Consider the following 13,994-nt stretch of genomic DNA (forward strand, 5'->3'; position numbering starts at 1 on the left):
ACCAGGATGCGGGGGGGGGGGGGAGAGGGGGGGGAACGACACAACATGAGTTAATGATAATCTTTACCACAAAAGTAACCACACACTTATAAAGAGCTACCCAGGAACAAAACAGAAGTTCTATTTCTGATTTAACTAACACACTTGACTGACAGTAAAGCACCTGCCATTTTTTCTCCACCTCTAAAACTGCTGATGTGCTTACAAGGGCCGAAAACCATTTGAAAATGTTACATAATTTAAAGAATGTTCTAAATAGTAAGGACCTCTGTCAATAACTATGCAACATGTGCCTTTCCTGGTTAAACCCTCCCACTAAAACAATGTAGTATACCAAAAGCGGCTGGAAAGTAATTTCAAGTGCTATTTTCAAGTCAATTTTATTATGTAACATAATGCAACTTTAGGCTTATGCCACTGGAAGAGATTAGGTCCCTTAGAAATCATAAACATTAGTCACGAAAAATACGTTTCTCACAAAAATTAGTTACTTTACAACATGACTGAAACCTCTTCTTATTGAAATAATCACAACACTCAAACTAAGCCACAAATGAACAGTATTCCAAGAGCAGCATAATTCACATCCAACAGATTAAGCAGTCTGATGAGGGGCAGTGCCCACTAAAGAAGCACTGGCTTCCACACCCCAAGCACAGGCCTGACTTGGCCTCCAACTTTATCAGCACCCCAAATGGCTATAGTGCATTCTCTGAAATGTCTTCATTTCCAGGAACCCTGAGTCTTGGATTACGCTTTGGGCTGCCATCTGCAAGGTCAGCAGTATGAAACCACCAACAGCAGTATGAAACCACCACAGGATAAAGTGGGGCTTTCTACTCCTATGAAGAGTTACTGACTAGGAAACCCACAGGAGCAGTTCTACTCTCTCCTACAGGGCTGCTATGAATTGGCATCAACTTGATGGGCAGTGAGTTTTGGGTCTTAAGTTTCCAACAAATTAATTACTATGCTAAGAAAGTCTAAGGCAGACGCTGGGGGAAAAGTCGACAACAAAAATCGACTATGAGAAGAACTAAAAGTTTGATTTAATAACAACAAAGAAACTGTAATAAAATAAATCCAAAGCAAACTATGCAGAAAGAATTAAGTAAGCTCTCACAAAAAAAGACACCATCAATAAAAAGACAGAAATTATAAAAAAAGAACCAAGTGAAAAATCTGGAGTTGAAAAGATATAAGTGAAAATAAAAATTCACTAGAGGGACTCAACAGTCAACAGTAGGTATGAAGTGACAAAAGAAAGAATTCACACTTGTAGAGATTATGTAATTCAGAAAAAATAAAATGCTGAAAAAGGTTCAGAGCTTCAGAACAACATGGAACACCATGTAAGTGTATTGAGATAAGTGTAATGGGAATACCAGGAAGAAAGTGAGGAACAGAAAACATATTCAAAGAAACAATGGCTGAAAACATTTCAAATTTATTGAAAAATATCAACTGACACACCCAGGAAAACGCATGAATTCTGAGTAGGATAAAAACTCTCCCAGTAGTCTTACCATCATAAAAATACTAACAAAGGATCAGGAGAAAATATCAAAAGCAGTAAAAGAAAAATATGGAAATCCCAGGAAGATGAACAACCTGCTTCCTTAAAGGAGTTGTGGTGGCACAGTGGGCTAAGCCCTGGCTGCTAACCACAAACAGTGGTTCAAACCCATTAGCTGCTCTGTGAGAGAAGAAAGAGACTGTCTGCTCCTGTACACAAAAACAGTCTTGGAGACCTTATGGAGCACTTCTGTGCTGTCCTATGGGGATGTTATGAATCAGAATCCACTCAAGGCAGTGGGATTTGGGTTCTACCAACAACAGTGGAGGCCAGAAGGCAATGGAACAACAAAGAGCTTCAAGAAAAATAACTGTCGATCAAGAATCTCACATACCCAACTGCTGAGGCTGTTTATGTACAACCAGACACCTCATGAGATTTAATTCCTTGTTTTCGGTGTTTAGGAGTATGGTTCCATTGACCATCCCAGTAATTTAGTTTAACAGTACATTCAGTACTTGTAACTCCAAACTTCCAAGGTACAAAAATTGGTCTTTACTCACATAGACCAAGAGAGGAAGGAAGAGAGTCAAGAGCAGGGAGGAAAAAAGTGAAATGAGTAGCCAAATGCTTCTACAATCAAAGGGCTTCCTTGCCATGAGCCTAGAACAGGATGATACCACTACAGAGTATTTTGCTATTCTACAGAAGAGCCTGATCAAAATGGGAGTAATGTAGAACAGAATTTTAAAATTTCATGAAATCTAGACTATCTGTAGCAAGAGACTAGCTGAACACCTGAAAATATTGCACTCAGATCTTTAAACTTTAAACCAAAAACATTGCCTAAAGTCTTCTTAATAATATCTCTTATGAGCACTATGCTCTTTCAAGAACTATCTAAATGTAATCGAATTGATAAAAGCAACTCAAAAGATCAGACAGGGCCATCAGGGGACAGTGAGTTTATGTTAATAGAGACCAACAACTCAGCGAAGGTGGGGGAAAGTAACTGCACAATTGGAAGAATTCATCAATGTCAATGAATTGTATGTACATATAGAACTAGTGAACTGGTGATGGTCTGCTTTGCATATTCTCAAGAACAATTAACATTTTAAGTTTAAAAAACAGGCAAATTCAATATCCAGCAAAACTATCTGTCAAAGATGAATGTGAAATGAAGACACTTCCTGATCTGCCTTACAAGAAATAGCACAGGAAGTTCTTTAGGCTGAAAGTGAGTAATGACAGACAATAACTCAAATTCATACACACTAATATAAAAAGGAAAAAAAATCAGTAAAAAGTATGTAATTATAAAAGACTGTTTAAGTCATATTTCTATTGGTAGCAGATTTAAAATCAACTGTAAAACAATATACATGTAATTTACTGTTGGGTCTGGAATACAAAAATGTAGAAACTTTGCCTACAATGGCACTAATGAGATGGGTGGGATTAAAGCTGCACTGTGATAAAGAAACAACTCAAAATGATCAGCTCAAACACACAGGAGCAAATAAGAACAAAAAGGATAAACTAGAAGGGTGACACACTTGGTTTCCTCCTCCTCTAGAAATAGGTGGGAGAAAGATAAGGTTTTCTACTCCCATAAAGATTTCAACTCAAACTCACTTCCACTCCACGGGAGAACAATGGGGCTTTCTTCCGTAAAGAGTTAGTCTTAAACAAAATTTTTTAAAAATTAAGTTAGTCTTGGAAAACCACAGGAGCAGTTCTCTTCTGTCCTATGGGGTCTCTATGAGTCAGAATTGACTTGATGGCAATGAATGAGAGGACAGACTTACATAAAATCACAACAATGCTGGCAATGTGAATAAAATAACACAAATATGAGGATGGGCTTCCGAAAGTCCCTATCATGGGAACTCTACTGGGTGAACTGGACTCTACCCCAAGCATACTTGTAACCCGAGGATTTAAGCCAGAAAACACATTACTGAGGGAGAAGACAGATGTACCAAGAGCAGTATACTGTTGGCTGGCAAACAAACAAGGTCTTAGTCCATCAACTCCCGGTTTTCTATATTTAGACACTCATTTGTTATATTCTGCTTATGCTCATTTACATTAGAGTGTATCTCAAAGATGCATCACAATTGGGACTCATGCGCTCGTGAGTGCTCTCTCTCTAACTCAGCTGTGTTATTTGTTTTTACTATTTTTCGGTAAATAAGTCCAGGGCTGTTGAGCCTACAGGGAAAGAAAATATAGTTAAGAGTTTGGGGGCTAAGGCATATAGAGGGATGGGGGAGATAAGAGGGAGATAATGTCAAGTCCAAGAAGAAAAAGTCTGTTTTGGAAAGCATGTATGATTATGCAAGAAATTGTACAATTGTTTGACATGATTGAACTATACAATAGGACATATGTATTGGCGCCCAAATTAAGTTTGAAAAACAAATAAATAAGATAAAGGTATAGATCCAAGACTAGGTTTGGGGCTTGCCCTAAATCCTAGCCCCAACTTCAAGAACAATTAGTTCTTACATCATAACCCTACTCGATACTCACCTTCATGAAATGATCACTAACGATAAGGGTGCTACAAGCAAAGTGTGGTGAAGAAAGCAGATGGTGCCTGGCTATGAATCAGAACAGTGTCTGGGGACTTATAGGCTTGTATTCAAATAAGCAGTCATCTAAGTAAGGAGTCAATTAAGTCTACACATGGAGGAAGCACACTAGCTTGTGTGACCCAAAGATGACAATTACAAAACTCAAATATGGTGAGAAAAGCATCAGAGCAAAAATTATGAACCAAAAATTAAATGGACAGAACTGGGAGGCTGTGAAAGCCCAAAAACCCATCTGCAGAATATGTGGTCAGACTGGGCCACTGGGAGATCCACTCTAGCCACAGGTAAGAGTCTCAATCAGCCTTACTATCAGGCAAAGATCATGGTAATCTTGATTATGCTGAATCAAACTCGACACTGGATGCAAGTATCTCTTACTGGTTCCATGATAGAAATTTCTTCCCTGGCGTTTTTATTATTGTTGGGGATCTTTTCTTTCTTCTGCATTAACATTTTTGTTAGTATCTTTGTCTGTATACTATTATGTTTTTACCTTTACCGCCTTAGCGTGATTTTGTTTTTATTGTTTTCTGTTGGATCTCCTAGCTAGGAAGCACAGGAGGAGTAGATAGATGCATAATAATTGGTACAAGGAGATACATGGGATACAGGGTTGGGGAGGAAGACAGGGCAGGAAAGGAGATATGGGGAGTAACAAAACGGGATGGGAGAGGGAAAACTAGAACGGAATGTGACTGCATAAATCATCTTAAAGGCAATTTAACCATGGGGGGGGGTTGCTCTAAAATTGAGTAATTGTACAGAAAAGTCTCCATGATGTGATTGAATGATTCAACTATTGAATTATAAGATATGTAAATTACTTGCCAATAAAACTGTTGGGGTGGGGGAGTTTCTATCAAATGGAATTAAAAGGCAATCTTTCCATGAATTTTTAAAGCCCTAAGCATATATAAAAGTTTGTAATTTAACAAAAAGATAAGCAACCCAATTTTATTTTTTAATGGGACTTAAACCGTTAATGAGAGAAAATACATGCCCGTCAAATATATGAAAAATGCTCAACATTATTAACCAGTTTCCACCTACTGCTAAGGAGGTGATTCAGACTCACTACAACCCTGTACAGTGGTAGAGTGTTTTTGAGAAGGCTAGCAGGAGTATTTGCACAACATGAAAGATTCATGAGGGTCAGCAAACTGCAAAGGGCGGAAGTTGGCAAATGTTTTGGTGTGTACATTTTTACCACAATAATAGTATTAAGAATCTGGGGAAATGACAATAATCAAGGCAGTATGGTGCTGTCAAAAGGGCATACACATGGCAAATGGAAGTGATACGGTGATTCAGAAGCAAGCTCTTACATTTACAGTGACTAATTTTGACAAGGGCACCAAGACAATACTTGGGAAAGAATAGTCTATCCTACAAATGGAGCTGGACAACATCTATATGTCCACATGTGAAGGAATGAAATGGGACCCTTGCTCACATTATGAACAAAATGTAACTCAGTATGAACCATAGACCCAAACAGAAAACTCTAAAACGAAAACTAAGACATCAAAAGTATCAGCAGCAAAAGAAAGTCAGTCCGTAGGACTGGATAAAAAATGAAAACCCACGCCCCGATAGATGTGGTGCTGTCAAGCTCTCCCGAGCCAGACCTAAGCTGCGCCAGAGGAGGGACGGACATTCATGGCGAATGGGACCACTCCTCTTGCTCTGTCAGTGGGCCAAAAAAAAAAAAAAACCCATCAAAGACCCAGAACAAAAAATCATATCATTGTGAACGAGGGGGAGTGCAAAGTAGAGGCCCAAAACCCATCTGTAGGCAACCGGACATCCCCTTACAGAAGAGTCACAGGTAGACAAGCCAGTTGGGGTGCAGTAGAGAACCGATGAAACATACAACTTTCCTCGAGTTCTTTAGTGCCTCTCCCCACTATCATGACCCCAATTCTACCTTACAAATCCAGCTAGGCCAGAGCATGTACACGGGTACAGATAAGAGCTGGAAACACAGGGAATCCAGGTCAGATAAACCCCTCAGGACCAATATGGAGAGTAGCTACACCAGGAGGGGGAGGGGAAGGTTTGGGGAGAAAGGGGGAACCAATCACAATGATATACCTATAGCCCCCTCTCAGAGGGATGGACATGAAAAACAATTATAAATTATGAAAGGGTGATGATGGTGAGCTGAAATTAGACAGTGGAGATGGTTGCAACTCCCTTATAAACACACTAAAAACCATGGAACTGTGTATTTTAAAAGAGTGGAAAAATTGTGACATGTGAATTATATCTCAATAAAGTGTATTGATGAAATAAAACTGGATATGAGTGAATACTTGTATACTGTAGCTGATGCAGGGGTTAAGAATTCAGGAGCTAAGGGAAATATTGGCATCAGCCACTCCGTAGGAAAAGAACATGGCAGTCTGCTTTGGTGCAGATTTATAGCCCTGGAAACCCTGTGAAGTAGCAGTTGTATCCTGTCCCTGTAAATTCCATGTGAGTATGATTGACGGGCACAGGGAGTTCATCCCTGTACACTTTGTGTGTTTGTTTGAAATACATTACTAAAAGGTAGACATACACACACCCCACACAACAAGAACCATGCACTCAAATGTTAACTGAATAAATTAGCAACTGAATGAGTACTACCTAAAATAACTTTTTTTAAATGTTCAACAGCTGTGGGAAACTAACACTGAGGGAAACATGACGAGGACTGTATTCCTAACTTTTAACAGAGAGAATCTGGAAAGCTGGTATTCCACACTAGGAAAGCCTCCACTTTGTCAAGTTAGAGGTTAAGTTCAAGTACATTATCCTGCTTTAAATATCATTTCCCCAGATTCTTCCCTAACAGCTATGCTGCCTTGAAGTGAGCACATGGTTGACTGTATCTCCCTACAGAAGCAGACATTGTCCTTTTGCTCTCTCTTCCCGCTGAGACACCCAGCCCCCACTGCACCATCCCCCAATGCAGGTATTATAGGTTTCCTCACCTGTGAGTTCAGGGACCTTAATGTAGACACCATCAACCTTGTGATGCATGTAACTACTGAATATGCATGTCTAAGGCTACCTATAAATGTCCTAAGATAGTAAAAGCTCACTCACTCTCACTTCTCCCAGTTTTGCATGGTCCATCAAGAGGAGCTGAGGTAAGCATGCTACCATAAAATGTGTCTGGCGCCTTTATTTCCTCTATGACTTCACTATAATCTTGATATACTGTTCCCGTACATTTGCACCTTCTGGCCCTTCAGATGTTGGAAGCAAGTTTCCTCTGACAAACAGCAACATAGGAACAATTGTGAGGATGGCACAGGACTGTGCATAGGACCACTGTGGATGGGAACTGACTTGATAGCAACTAACAAGTAGCTTCTGATAAGGTTCACTAGCTACTGCACTGCCAAAGGCTAAGCCAGTAGCAAGGAATGAGAAGAAATGGTAAATGCTGGGGTGAAGTTCAAATCCACCAGCTGCTCCAACAGACAAAAGACCTGATAATGTTCTCCCCAAAGAGGGACAACCCCTGGAACTTACGGGGCAGTCATGTTACAGTCCCTACAGGGGTCACTACTCAGAATCAACTTGACTACTCACAACAATCCACATGCCCACTCTAATGCTGCATCTCTTGGTGTGTCACCAACAGTCCTTTCCTTCCTTGCCAATGTCTCAACCTTGGCAGCATCGTGGGCTTTCTGACAAAAACAGTCCTCTCCTGCAGTGGGGGTATTCTGCATCTTTACCCCCAAATTTTCCACGCGTCTGGAGCAAACCCTGTACTCAGTACTGCCTGGCACATTTATTCAACCTAACCTTCAGCCAAAATGTGTATGTCAAAATAGTATCGTATTTGTGAGAATATGGGCAGAAAGGTGAAATCCTAGTAAACATTAAAGAGAAGTCATTATTACCAACCTAAATTCATTTCTTCCTGAAGTTTATCAATTTAATGAGCTAACCAACCCTGTTGTGCAGTGATTGGACTATTCTGTATCTGCTCTGTCCAATACAACAGCAGCTAACAAATTATGACTACCAAGCCCTTGAAGGATGGCAACTGGAAGCAAGGGCCTGAGTTTTCAATTTTATGTAATTAATAAAATAAAAGCTTACATAGCCACATGTGGCTCATGGCCACCATCCTGGGAAGCACCAAATCTAATGAATATATCTGTTTGTTTCTAAGCCAACAGCGATTTGATATCTATAAAATGTGCTAAATATTTTTAACGGTTTTCAAATGTACTCTCAAAAAGTTATTTTCAACAATTAGTCTTTTTGTATTTACTATGGTGTATGTAGAGTTGATTCTGGTTCCGAGCAGGATGGTACTGCTCCCTGGGTTTCTGAGGCTGGATGCAAACTGCTTTCTGAGACAGGCAGCCTGATTTTTACCCTCGGAGAGGGCTAGTGGATTTGGATCATTGACCTTGTGGTGGGCCATCCAAGCTCCATGTATTTTTATAAGTTACTTGAATTAACAAGTATATGTAAACAATCCAGTAGCATTCTTGGTAAATGAAACACATCAAATAATATAATAAAACATATTTCCATTACTACTTCAAATTGGAAAGGGGGGGAGAAATCCCTGGTGCTGTCACCTCACAATACAGTCATGGAGCTGTGTCTCCATTTTGCAAAGCTTGCTCAGCCAACATACCTCTCAAGCCTGTGCCTCGCCTCACCACTTACCAAGGCAGTCAGCCTGCATGAGCTTCCACTACCACCTCACCATCCACATGGAGGTCTACAGTCAGTAGTTCCCACACCAGCAATTCAGTTTTCCAAAACCAGACTGTCACTACGCACACAGATACACAGTTATTTCCAAGGAGACTTCGAAAAGGCTGTGGAAAAATTCTCAAAGCTCCATTTTCTCATGAACTTTTGGAAGCCCCCCCCCTCATATAATGACACGCCAGCCTAAGTTCAGTGGTAGAATTATCTTCCATGTGAGGGAGACCCAGGCTTCATCATCAGTCACTGCACCTCATGTGCAGACACCATGGAGGGGTGCAGGACCACTATCAACTGGTTTCAAAGGAGTGTCGAAGAAAGGCCTGTCAATCCACTGTGCCCAAATCAGCCAGTGATAATCCTATGTAGTATCATTGAACAGTATATGTACACACTGTTGAAAGAGAAGCTGTTTTGCTGTGTATGCCCTTACAATAATAAACAAACAACCTCAGTAGAAAGCACAAGGATTGACCAGTAGAGTTCAGCTCATTTCCCTCGACACAGGAAGAGGACCACATGCTTCGCCCCACCCCATCTACACAGCTGGCTGCTGATTTTGACCCCAACATGATTGTCACCTTCCCCAATCACTCCCGCCCCCTATCTAAAGTCTCTCAAACCACTACCCCACCACTGGTTTAGCTCTCAATACGAGTGCACTGTCATACTGAACCTCCTCACCCATCTAGTTTGTCATGTGCTGTCTGACTGACTGACTGCTGTTTGCCCAGCCATTCAGACAGAGCCGGTCATGGAGCACCCACAACCCACTGATGATGTAGAGCCCACTCTGAAGCATGGTGATCCTGAAAGACAGAGAACTGCCCCAATAGGGTTTCCAAAGCAGTACATCTCTCACCTTTCCCCCCACAGTATGGCTGAGGGATCAGACAATAAGCCTTTCAGTTAACAGCGGTGCCCTTTTGTCACTGTGCACGGGGGTTCCCTGCTGTCACTGCACAGTGAGGGCCATCGTAGCATTCCCATGGGTCATGGAGGGCACCGACTATACAGCTTCTCTTTAGTGTAAAGACCTGCCATCTAGAGAATGGAAAAGGAAGCAAACACTGCAAACCCAAACCCAGGCCTTTACAGCTAAGTCACCTGGGTTAGTCACTGCTCTTCCCGTTCATTTTTTTATTAGAAGAGCAATTTCTGTGGAACACTGAATGACTACTCACTGAGAAGGTATGCCTTAGGGTAACGATGATTGTGATGCTGGCAAGGAAGCAGTGCTGCATCCTACAGGGCAGGGTCACTCCAAGTCGGAACTGACCCTCCACACCCACCACCCCTGAAGAGATGAGTTACCCGGAGGGGGGGGGGCAGGGTTCAACACCCAATATGAGAGCCTGAACATAGCAAAATTATAGTTATGAAGTAGCAGCAAAAATAATTTTATGGTTGGGGTCACCACAACATGAGGAACTGTATTAAAGGGTCAAGGCATTAGGAAAGTTGAGAACCACTGCCTTACAGGATGGCCATGCAGGGTTAGAACTGACCTAGAAAAAACACACAAATGCCACAGGACCCTGGTAGAGAGGGATTCTGAGGCTCCAATCCAGTAGGCAATCAACAGAACTTTCTGTCATGAAAAGATTTTACATCCATGCTGCCCCAAACGGAATTAGACCAGTGGCACACTGGTAATGGTAAGCACTCGGAAGTGTACCCCATAGGTCACACACCCCCAATCACTATAGGAGGCAGTGCTACATTGTCTCACAGCATCCCTTTAAAGCAAAGGCAATGATTTGTTATTTGTTTTGTCTGAGATGGTGACCGCTAGGATCCCTGGTCGGGTGGTGGGTTTAAAGTATTAGGTTTCTAACTGCAAGGCTGGTGATTCAAACTCGTCCATTACTCTGAGGAAGATGAGACTGTCCACTCCCATATGGTTTTACCATCCTGAAAACCACATGTAGTAGTTCTGCTGTCCTATAGGGTTGCTGTTAGAATCGACTTGATGGCAGTGAGTTTGGTGTGGTTTGTGGCTCTCGGTCACCATCTTGGGCAGAACATTGCAGTCCTTAGCTTGAGTATTTCTAGTGACAAGAAGCTACCTCCCTTCCAAGGCATTCATCTACTGAGCTAATGCTCGAAGAGCCCTCCCTGAGTCACTGATCCTTACCTCCTATAAGCAAAGCCACTGTCATGAAGTTGACTCCAACTCACAGGGAACCTACACAGGGTTTCCAAGATTATAAATCTTTATGAGAGCAGACTCGCTTACTCCCTCAGAGAAGCTGGTGCGTTTAAACCACCAACTTTGCAGTTAGCAGGCCAAGGCTTAACACTCCACACCACCAGGCTTTAAAATGAGTCTTTAAAATATTCATGTCAATGAGGGAGCAAGGAAACTAGATGAAACAAAACTGGCCTGTTACTGAAAACAGCTGAAACTGGGTAACAGATACTATTCTACTCTCACATATATTGTCATTTTTCCATTTAAGAAAAAAAAAGGACTTCTTAGCATTTATTTCAAGTTCACATAATTTCTTCCCTAACCACATGAACTTCACCATCCATCTTCTTGGTTTCAGAAATTGCTCTCTCCCACGAGCCTTCTCTCGCCCTAAGAAGCAAAATTCCCTGTACATACATGTTTCTAAGCAACTGTGCTTTACAGCAACTCTTCTGTGACCGGACTGTCTGCTCCTCCGAGGACCTGCTGACAATTGCTCATCCATCTGCAAGATTCATCTTGACTGTCACAGCTTTTCCCTCAGCCCACTCAGAACAATCATTCATTTTCCCCTTGGTGTTACAGCCTGGGATCTACCCCAAGCTAGGCAATGGGAAAGGAGAGATGTAACCACCCCAGTCTCACAGTTTCAACTTTTACTTTCAGTAAACGCTTGTTTTACTCAATGAATCTACAGGCTACAAGCTCAGTAAGATGATAAGCTATATCAACCTGTATTACATTTCCCAACACCTACTAACATTTCACTTTCAGCCTTACTGTGCTCCAAACACATGCTAACAAAATTTAAATGCACTGTGCCCTTACTCTGCCCTGTGCCAGTCATGAATCAAAGCCAGTGATTCTCAACCATAAAATTATTTTTGTAGCATAACTGTAATTCTGCTACTGTTATGAATCGGGCAATCCCTGTGAGAGGGTCTTTCGGTCCCCCTCCCCCCAAAGGGATCGAGACCCACAGGTTGAGAACTACTGATCTAAGTACTTTCCAGGTAGAATTAATTTCACCAGCATCAGCCCCATTTTAGAGGAAGAAATGCAAATACAAGTGGAATAACTTGCCCAAGGTCACAAACAGAGTGATGCCGGGATGCTAAATACCAATTGCGTGACTTTGGGCAAGTCACTCAAACTTTGACACAATAATTTCATATGCAAGCTCCCAATTCTCTAATGCCGACTGGGGAGATGGGTGGTGGTAAAGTGTGAAAGAAGGAACCCTGGGGGGGGGGCACTTTCCATCAAATAATTGGAGGGAAAATGTGGCTCCTTTTCTTCCTCAGTTTATACAAGTCGTTACAAGGGAGAAATACAAGGCTTTTTACTCCTATAAAAAGTCACCATCAAAAAAAAAAAAGTTACCATCTTGCAAACTCACAGAGGCAGTTCTACCCTGTCCTACCCAGTCAAAATGAGTCGGCTTTGACAGTGAGTTACAGCATGCTACTTTCAGATCAAATCCCCAATTAAGAAAGCTAACTTGTAGGAAACTGGTTATGTTGTACAATTAACAGAAAAGAATGAGGAAGGAAGCAGTTTCTTAAATGATTTGGGCTGGATCCTACAGGATAAATAGGAGGATCTGGAACGGTAGAGCCATGGGGAAAGCCCCACCGGATGCAGAGGCCCGGCAGGGCAGAGGCCTCCACCTGGAATTAAAATGGAGGCTGTGTTGTAAAGAGTGAATGGGAGACAAGGACACAAAGAGCTGTGGACAGTGTCATTTTTATACTTCCTGGAGCTAAGAATGGTTTTTTTAAACATTTTTAAGGCTTTAAAAAATATATACACACACCAAAATATGATAATTTATAAATTATCAAGAGTTCATGGGAAAAGGTGGGGGGAAATGAGGAGCTGATACTAAGGGCTCAAGTAGAAAGAAAATGTTTTGAGAATGATGATGGCCACAAATGTACAAATGTGCTTGACACAATGGATGGATGGATTATGATAGGAGCTGTACAAGCACCCAATAAAATGATTTTTATATCATACACACATACATCATGCAATACTATGAATGAATGCAAAATGTGAGAAATGTAATCAATGCCACTGTGTTGTACATGTAGAAAATACTGAATGAGTCTGTACTGCTGTATATATTCTCAACAATATATACATACCAAGAGGGATACAGAAAAGTCCACGGAAAGATTTGATTCTCTTTGAATTCCAGTTTTCCATGGGTTTTTGATGCCCCCTCACACACACATGTACAGAGACTAAACTAGTGACACTGACACACACACACAGACTAAACTAGCCATCTGGCTAGATTGTGGGAAGCTTGCCTTGTGAAGAGGAACTCAGGCTTGAGAATGAGTGGCTTCTGAGATGAGGGATGACCCATAAGGAGAGTCTGAGAGCAATAGTTGGGTTAGACAAAGCTGGTGAGAAAAGTAACGTGTCAGTAATCTCCTAGCATGCTTATTTTCCCTACAAACAATTGTACCCATGGGAATTTCCCTCAAGCACAGAACAGACGACTAATTCCCAGAACTATGATGTCCCTTCTTTTTGGAGGACTACAGTGCTGAAAAAAGGAAAAGGTGGGCTCTTCCAACTCCTACAGCAATATCACTAAAGTGGTGTTTGTGTTATTACATCAAGCCACAAAAACCTCTTTAACCCACAGCACAGTGCACTACTAGTTAGTGCAAATTAATTATAGGTTACAATCAACTGTCTTGCTCAAATAGGCAGGTGTAGAAAACTAACCACCGTGTATAATATTGCTTACAAATTTTTTAATTAAAAGGGTTAAACAAAGAACTATAAACAAATGTTTGGATCCAAACCGACTTATTGAGAACTGGCAGCACTAAGGAGCCTGGGTAATTGAAACCATTTTATGTCTAGCAATGATGGCTGCATTGTTTCTGCCGTTGCTTTTCATCAACTTTTGTCTGATCAAAAATCT

The 13,994-nt window shown here is 41.3% G+C and overlaps 1 protein-coding gene across 8 annotated transcripts in view; it reads right to left on the bottom strand.

Moving 5' to 3' along the window:
• The window catches only part of ATXN2 (ataxin 2), a 102,696-nt gene that overhangs the window by 71,467 nt on the left and 17,235 nt on the right, over positions 1–13,994 (bottom strand). The window lies entirely within an intron of this gene.

Source organism: Tenrec ecaudatus, chromosome 16, assembly GCF_050624435.1.
Source record: "Tenrec ecaudatus isolate mTenEca1 chromosome 16, mTenEca1.hap1, whole genome shotgun sequence".
Taxonomy (NCBI): domain Eukaryota; kingdom Metazoa; phylum Chordata; class Mammalia; order Afrosoricida; family Tenrecidae; genus Tenrec; species Tenrec ecaudatus.